The following is a 9,076-nucleotide window of genomic DNA, read 5'->3' on the forward strand; positions in this document are numbered from 1 at the left end:
AGGAAAATTAATTTCCAAACTAGGAAAAATGAATGGGGTGATTATATTCAGGGACTACTTCCTGTCCTGGAGGCTGACTGGAAAATTCCAAATACATGGTACCAGCTTTTCATCACACACAGAGAGATAGTCGTTGACCCTGAGAAATACACCTGGCAGAATTTATATTTTTTATCTGCACTCTTCATAAGATATTGGTGTATGCCTGAAAAATTGAATTTATGCACCAAAACTTGTACAGAACCTTTCATGGTCTAAATAAAGGCAATACCTCCCTTACATTTCTATTGTCTAAAGCAGTGGTTCTTAACGTGGGCGATAATGCCCCCCAGGGGGCGATTTCATTTTTCAGGGGGGCAGTAGAATGAAAACGGGCGGCGTGGGGGCGCTGGAGCAGAAGGGGGGCGGTAGGGGGGCGCTGGAGCACGCCAAACCTGTGAAGATGGCTGCAGCCTTTTTACAGTGTCCATGAATATATATTTTCCTCCAATCTTAATTTAGTTTCAGAGTTTTTGTCTTGAAATTTTTAGTTCCTGCATTGTGGTTTTTATGCCCTTTTTATATTTCTTTTTGCATCTTAAAATTCGCTTGCAACTAAATCATTAAATGTTACTTTTGGGGGGCATTTCATTTTCTTGGAATTGAATTTTGTTTTCAGGGGTCATTGGATTTAAGTCTTAAATAAATAAATAAATAAATAAATAAATAAATAAATAAATAAATAAATAAATAAATAAAAACAAACAAACAAACAAACAAACAAATAAATAAATAAATAAATAAATAAATAAATAAATAAATAAATAAATAAATAAATAAATAAATAAATAAATAAATAAATAAATAAATAAATAAAATATCATCACCGTGGGGAGGGGGCGATGATAACTTCCTCAATGGCTCAAGGGGGCGTTTCTTTCAAAAAGGTTAAGAACCACTGGTCTAAAGGACCAGATGGCTCTCCCTGTTGTTGTTGGTCAAGGAAGATGTGGAAGAAGGAGATCGGGAGAGGGAGGGAAGGGATGGCAATAGCTTGAAATGGAGGGTAGCAATCATCCCATATGAGATGAGCTATGTTTTGAGTAGGATGAAGGAAGAAGAAAAACAAACCACAACCTCTGCTAAACTCTAAGCAAGCTCTTTAAAAAATGATCCTATTGCTAATTAAAAAATAACAAAAGTGAAGAGGATGGGGGAAAGAGAAGAGATCTCCTTCCCTCACAACAAACACTGTGATTGGAGGCAAGTAGTGAGATTCTTCCCACAGAGCTGTTCACAAGCCAAGTCGGGCACGCCTTCGCACCCCCACCTCTCCCCCCCCCAGCGTATGGATCTGGAGCTACTCAAACCTAATCCAATGAGTGCAAATAGAACAAGCCCATAATGTGAGACCTCGTGTTACATTTTCTTCATGGAAATGATTGCAGGCATTAGCACCGGGTAATTTTTTTTTCTCTCTCTATTTCTGAAGCATTGTGAGGAGGGACAAAAACATGAGTAGAATTTTCCACAAGGACACAAACAGGAATCTGGGAGAGGCTGACGTTGCTCTTGTAGAGGAGAACCAAGGTCCAGCCTTCGAGGATCTTCAGCTTACTCACTATCTGAAGAGGGTTGGTTACATTCCGGAGGAGGAAAGGGGGAAGGAGACTTTCCGTTACACAGATCACTTTCGCAGCATTTCGTCACAAAAATGCCTCTTCTGGTCCTCTGTGTAGTGTTACATCGCTGATTTTCAAACCAATTGTTGACACACCTATATCGCATTCCGTCAAATCTTTCACCATCTGCAAGAAAGGAAACATGTGAATTTGGGACTGTTCCCTTTAGGATTCTATAGCCTTACCTTCAGCATCACAGGTGCAAATTGTTGAGGGAGGCTTTTACTGTTACTCACTGCTTTTGCTTAGATACTCCCACCAAAGTTCTGCGCAAGGTAGTGGCAGAGCAGTCATAAGCTCTGCTAGGATGGCGTGCTGAGGGATGGGGGCAGCATTTCCTTTTCTTCCTATTATTCAGCTACTCAAGCCACTTTGCAATTAGTGAACTCAGGTAGATCATAGTATTCTGTGGGCTTGTCTGTTTCTCCGAATGTTATGATCTCAAACGTGATTCAAAAATAGCTTCTAAACTTTGAGTTGCCTACCAAAATCTGCCTAATGGAAAAAGCTGTAGGGAATAATGTATGTTTTAGCCAAAATGGCATACAAAATGCATATGTTAGGGGACATTACATATTTAAAATTGCAAAATGTTCCTGCTTTTTAAAAAAATCTAATTTGGATTATGAAACTGATTGAAACAGACATCTGTTTGAATAGAAACGGGCCCAGACTGGAAAGAGACTGGTTTATACAGGAGATCATTCAGGTTCATAAGAAGAAGAGTCAGGGAAGTTCTACATTGCCAAGAATTTGAAGACAAACTTTCTCCAAAAAAACAGACAAATACACAAGAAAAGAGCAACAGAAAATCAAATATATACGTGAGCAATGTGGGTGCAGATGATTATTGAAACACATAAATAAATGAACCTGCCCAGTATAAATGAAAATGTGAATCGATGGCAGGGCTGTTACCGGGGTGGAGCGGTGCTTTCTCCCAAAACACCAGAATTCAGAGGGCACTAAAATCTAAAGGTGAATCTCCTAGTGAGTGTGGAAAAACCCCACAAATGGCAAAACCCCCACCCTATTCAATGTCCTTTTTTCTGGAGGGGAGAACATAACATCTTCCCTCTTTTGGGCTGGTGGGGAGGGGTGGTTAATGACCATGCCTCAGGGCAGAGTGGGTGACCATGTCATTGAAAATTTGAGTTTATGACACACTGGAATGATTTTAGGGTGAACAGGAAGAAAGCAGCTCAATGGTACATGAAATGTGAAAGTACAATTTAAAAAGTGCCTCTTGAACTAATAGGTTTCCCCCCAAAAAAACACCTTCTTGCTTCTCAGCCAAGTCTGGGAACGTAGTTACTGATGACACAGCTTTGAGGTATTAAGTTAAGATCACACTTCAAAAAACTCTATGTTTCTTTAGACTGTGGAGCAAGACAACTGAATGTTTATTTATGTTGCATTCCTGTGCCTTACCAAGAGTATAGACAGATGTTGTTGAACATCCCCCAAACTTTGGCTTGCATTCTCTTTTGTGCCTTTGACAGTTTGCAGGATCCAGAAAGACGCATTCATTACACCTGAGTCCCTGGGCTGTGAGGGAGGAAGGGTAAAAGTGAAAGGAATAATCACTTATTTATTTTATTTTTATTTATTTATTTATTTATTGCATTTATATGCTGCCCATCTAGACATAGTCTACTCTGGGCGGCTCACAACTTAGAAGATAAAAACAATTTAAAATATACAGTTTTACATTAAAAAACAAAATGATATAAAATGTAATATAAATTTACGATTTTAACAGTTAATTTAAAGCAAAGAGTCCCAAGATGGCAAGAATAAAAGAAGAAAAATAAGAATGACTTAATTGACTGAAGGGAAGGCCTGCTTGAACAGCCAAGTTTTCAGCTGGCTTTTGAAAATGCCAAGCGAGGGTGCCAGCCGAATTTCAGTGGGGAGTGTGTTCCACAGCCGAGGGGCGACCGCCGAGAAGGCCCGATTTCGTTTTTTCCTTCCAGGCCTCCCACGGCGTCAGACCCCTTAGCCGTCCCTGCTGGCTGTGTCAGGTGATTCGGGTAGATCTGGGTGGGAGAAGACGATCTGCCAGGTATTGAGGTCCCAAACCGTTTAGGGCTTTATATGTAATCATTAACACGGAAACAGACGGGCAACCGGTGCAAAGCAGCCAGAGTGGGGGAGATATGTTGGTGTTTTCTCACCCCACTAAGAAGCCTGGCTGCCGCATTCTGGACCATCTGAGGTTTCCGCGTCAGCCTCAAAGGTAGCCCCACGTAGAGTGTGTTACAATGGTCTAATCTTGAGATTACGAGCGCGTGGACTAGAGTAGTGAGGGCCCCCCCATCAAGATAGGGTCGCAGCTGGGCAATCCGCAATAGATGGAAATAGGCAGAGCAGGCCACAGACGCCACCTGGGTTTCCATGGTAAGCGCCAGGTCCAGATGTACCCCCAAGCTGCGGACCTCACTCTTTGCGGCAAGGGTCGTCCCCCCGAAAGAAAGGGAGTTGCCTATACCACTGGTGGAAGGACCAGCCACCCTCAAGACCTCCGTCTTGTCCGGGTTCAGCCTCAACCCGTTCGACTGCATCCATTCCAGTACAGTCTCCAGGCAGCGCCAAAGGGACAGTACGGCATCCACTGAGGTAGATGAAAAGGAGATGTAGAGCTGTGTGTCATCAGCATACTGGTGACACGATGCCCCACAGACCCTGATGACCCCACCTAGCGGCCTCATATAGATATTAAACAGCATTGGGGAGATGATCGACCCCTGTGGAGCCCCACAATTGAGGCTCCACGGGGCCGAGACTCTCTCCCCAAGCTGAACTCTCTGGGGTCAGTCCTCCAAGAAGGAACGGAGCCAGGCAAGTGCCAGGCCACCAATTCCCAACTCAGAGAGCCTCCCCAGGAGGATACTGTGGTTGACGGTATCAAAGGCTGCCGAGATGTCAAGGAGGACCAACAAGGACATATTGCCCCCATCGGCCTCCCTCAGCAGGTCATCCATCAGTGCGACCAGTGCAGTCTCTGTACCATAGCACAGCTTGAAGCCCGACTGGAATGGGTCCAGGGCATTGGTTTCGTCCAAGAGCGCCTGAAGCTGATGTGCCACCACCCTCTCAACCACTTTGCTAAGGAAAGAAACATTGGTGACGGGCCTATAATTGCCAATGTCGTCCGTCGCCAAATTTGGTTTCTTCCTAATGGGCCTAATGAGTGTCTCCTGAAGAGACCCATTAATTATTGCGGTGGCCCATTTGGTTGTTACGGGCCTGGCTGCTTTGATTAGCCAGGCCGGGCAAGGGTTGAGAGAAGAGGTGGTGGCCCGACAGCGATCAAGCACCTTGTTTACCAAGTCCGGTCTTACAGGCTGAAAGGAGTCAAGAATTACCGGGCAAGGTGGAGCGCTGAACATCTCTGCTCGATCCATTGTATTTAAAAAAGAGAAAGGTCACGACGGATGGCCTCCACTTTAGATTTTTAAAATGCTGCAAATTAGTCAGGTGAAATACTAGAGGGAGGCCCTTCACCCAGACCAATTCCGAAAAGATCGTGAACTATACGGAAAAGTTCTGCCTGCTGGTTGGAAGCTTCGCTTATCTGGTCAGCGAAGTAAGATCTTCTAGCACCCTTTACCTTGGCTAGGTAACGGTTAGTTGCGATCCTGACAGCTATTTTATTATGACCCGTCGGTTTCCTTCTCCAAACGCACTCTAGCCGTCTCCTTAATCGCGTCATTGCTCGTAGATCCTGATTATACCAGGGTCCTGGCCGAGCTCTGCTTCTGACAGGGCGTTTGGGAGCGATCGTGTCTATGGCCCTAGTAGCGACGGAGAACCAGCCATCAACCAGAGCTTCGACAGGAGCGCCAGACAGTTCTGCTGGAATCCCTCTCATGGTATCCTGGAAACCCACTGGATCCAGTAACCTTTGAGGGCGGACCATCAAAATAGATCCATGCTCCCTACAAGGAGAGAGTGCCATTGCGAGGTTACATTTTATTAGGTGATGGTCTGACCATGACAAGGGGACTGACGCAAAGTCAGTCACCATTAGACCACGCTCACTACACTCGGTGGAAAAAACCGGGTCGAGCATGTGGCCACCCATGTGTGTGGGGCCGTTGACATGTTGGGATAAGTTCAAGGAAGCCATGGTTTCCAGGAACTCAAGAGCTGGACCGGATACCTCCGCCTCCGCATGGATGTTGAAGTCACCCAGGACCAGAAGTCTCGGGGACTCCAACAGTGCCGCGGAGACGAAGTCCGCCAGCTCCGGTAGGGATCCCAATGCCATCCCTAGCCCCAATTCGCACATGAAGGGCCTCCAGACCTGGCTTCACGACCAAGGAGCGCCTAGTAACCTCTAGAGACTTTCTATAGACAATGGCAACTCCTCCCCCCCGCTGCTCCAGTCTGTCCTGGTGCTGGACTGCATAACCTGGAGGACAGGAAAGGGTCAGAGGAACCCCTCCTTCCCCACCCATCCAGGTCTCAGTTATGCATGCCAGGTCTGCATCCTCCTCCAGAATAAGATCTTGAATTAGCTGGGATTTGTTGGAAACAGACCTGGCGTTCAACAGGACCAGGTTCAGAGTAGAGGGCCAGCTAGGCTGCCTATCTCGATATTGGCAGTTGGTCACAGTGCCAGAACAGTGAACAGCCTTCAAACATCTGTTCACTGTTCTTCTAACACGAGTAGGCATTGTACCGGCGCCATATCTCCCTTTACCTGTAATCACCGTGATGTTAGAACCCTCGCTGGGCCTGCAGGCCTTCCTCTCCATATGAGTCAGAAAAATAAGAAGAAAAGAGAGAAGAAAAACTAAATAGGCAAAATACTCTTAGGTGATACAGCAAAACAGTAATAAAAATTAACAAATAATAACTGGGGAAAAACGTTAATAGCGATGAAACAATTACAATAGGCATCAATTATAATTATATCCAAATTAGAGAAATTCAATAAAATTCAAATTATACAGTTTAAATAAATATAATATTGAAATTTAAAATATAACTTGTATTTAAAACAAGCTACTATCAAATGTGAGATTTAAGAAGAAGAAACCTGCTAAATCAGACCAAAGGTCTAATCCAGTATTTTTTTTCCCTTGGGATGTAAATGTTCACTTTATTTTGTGTTAATAAATGTTAAAAACATCCAAAGGATTTCTCCATTTAAGATTAGGAGAGCACTGGGGCATTTTTGATATTTTGGGTTGTTTTTTTCTGAAAAAGACTGCATTCCCCCCAGACAGCCCATGTTTTGGGCAAAGCCTTAAATTTTGCAGAAAAAGCAACGTTTCTAGTAGAAATACAAAGTTTTCATTGTAACTACAAAGTTTTGGTGCACATCCCCTTCGCCGCAATGGTGCAATGAAACAAGGGGAAGTCCTGTCGCTCCCAAGCATGAGCAAATAAATCTCCTAGAAGTTGACAATATGATCACTTGGTCACTAAGGATGAGAAAACCAGCCAAATTGTTACAGTCTCTTTTTTGTTCTCATGGCGAACAGTTGGATATTCCAAACACGTATGCAGGACATAAAAGCACCCCTAGATTCTGCTGCTGATAATCACCTTAGAGGGATAATCACCTCAGAGTGGTTTAATTATACCAGATGGGCGGGATATAAATAAATAAATAAATAAATAAATAAATAAATAAATAAATAAATAAATAAATAAATAAATAAATAAATAAATAAATAAAGCAGAGCTGGGAGGGACTTTATGGATCATCAAATTTCTGCAAGTTTTTGCAAGTAAAAAAACTCAGGCCATCTTTTTGTCTGGGAAATCTCAAGGAGGAAAGAAAGAAAGAAAGAAAGAAAGAAAGAAAGAAAGAAAGAAAGAAAGAAAGAAAGAAAGAAAGAAAGAAAGAAAGAAAGAAAGAAAGAAAGAAAGAAAGAAAGAAAGAAAGTACCATCACAAGCTGTGGAACTGAGAAACATCTAGATTTATAACCCAGCCCTATATGCCCTTTCATCTCCCGGTCTCTTACCAATAACGAAGAAAAGCAGAAAAGAGAAACCAAAGAGAAAAATCTTATCCATTTTGAGTCTCTCCCTTCAGCTGCTTAGAAGAGTAAATTTGCCAGGGATTGCAGAAATCTCTGTAGTGGAGAGACCTTGAGGTACCTGCGTAACTCTTTGCCCATTTATACTTTCTAAGATTCAGGAACGGCCAATGGGGCGAGCTTGATGTTACGGCAATGCCTTCTTCTGGGAACAGTTGTGTAAGTGTGATGTTCCTAATTAGTGGATGTGATCGTTTTTTAGGAACAGTGTGCACGTGGACAGAGCTGTGTGGGTCTTCTCAAGAAAGCAGTGTTTCCAACTCTAGCACGTACAGGTTATGTGTATGTGCTTACATTTGTTTTACATGAAGTCCAAATTCTCTCCCCAACCCTTTGCAGAAACGAAACAACTTCAGTCTCATGTGAAATTCTTTTCCAGCTATTGTGCAAATTGCAAGGATGAAGAAAGGCAGGTTAGGAGGGGGGATAACACTCTATTCAATTCTTGGTGCAAACCAAAGTGGACCCAAGGACATTATTGGACATCTCAACTCAACACTTACATAAATCTCATTGAACCACTGGGTCTTCTCTAGCTGAAACTAACAATTGGATTTAGCCCAATGCCATTGTCTTTCATGGCACTTCAACCCTATGAGCCCTGAATCAATTGCAATTTTAAATGACTGATATGGCATTAGATGGTTTCCCTGTTCTTCTGCTGTCCAGATTTGTGATGCACTGAGGTTGAAGTGTTTACCTGCTTCTAATGAACGAAAGAGGAATTAAAGGGTTCCTGCTTTCGTTCTGAGGCTTTCCCCACTTGTATGGAACCCCTCTCATTGAGCACAGGTCAGGCAAGCCCCTGGATTGAAGCAGGAAGTCTTTAATTGGCAGCTATATACCCCTGCCAATGACATGGATCTTGGCCCACGGGACAAATCTGCCATCTCTAGAATTATACTTATTAGGGGTGGGCCCATCCAATTTTTTGGACCCCAAAAAACTAGGTTTTCCATGAATTCCCCAATTTTGAGAATTTGAACCCAAAAACATGTGCCTGCAGAATTTTTCCTTCTACTCATCTGGACAAGAGGGAGGCCTCATTCTAGGTCTTCTTCTAAGTTTCCTGTTTTCCTGTTTCCTGCTTCTTGGGAGGAAGCTGCTGCAATGCTTCCTGGGGGTGATGGGTTTGTTGTTGCTCTTTATGGTCTCTAAAATAGAACTCCTGAAACGCCACTACCTCCAGGAAGCATTGCAACACAAAACGAAGGCTTAGAAGAAGGCCTGGAAGAAGGTCTTGAACTTAGCCAAGAGACTGGACTGTGCTGGAATTGCAACTTGCATATTACACCTTTGGGGGGATTGAATGGGAGGGACTTTGAGTGAATGCCAATCACTTAGAGTAGCCAATTGA

General features: G+C 43.4%; 1 long non-coding RNA gene across 1 annotated transcript; it reads right to left on the bottom strand.

Annotated features, from left to right (window-relative positions):
• Nucleotides 1-1,478: 1,478 nt before the first annotated feature.
• LOC140704298 (uncharacterized) lies at nt 1,479-9,076 on the bottom strand. The gene is made up of 3 exons (XR_012083394.2): nt 7,645-9,076; nt 3,093-3,209; nt 1,479-1,787 (listed from the first exon to the last, which is right to left on the bottom strand). It is a non-coding gene; the product is annotated as an uncharacterized LOC140704298 (long non-coding RNA).

The sequence above is a fragment of the Pogona vitticeps genome, chromosome 2 (genome assembly GCF_051106095.1).
Source record: "Pogona vitticeps strain Pit_001003342236 chromosome 2, PviZW2.1, whole genome shotgun sequence".
Classification (NCBI taxonomy): Eukaryota; Metazoa; Chordata; class Lepidosauria; order Squamata; family Agamidae; genus Pogona; species Pogona vitticeps.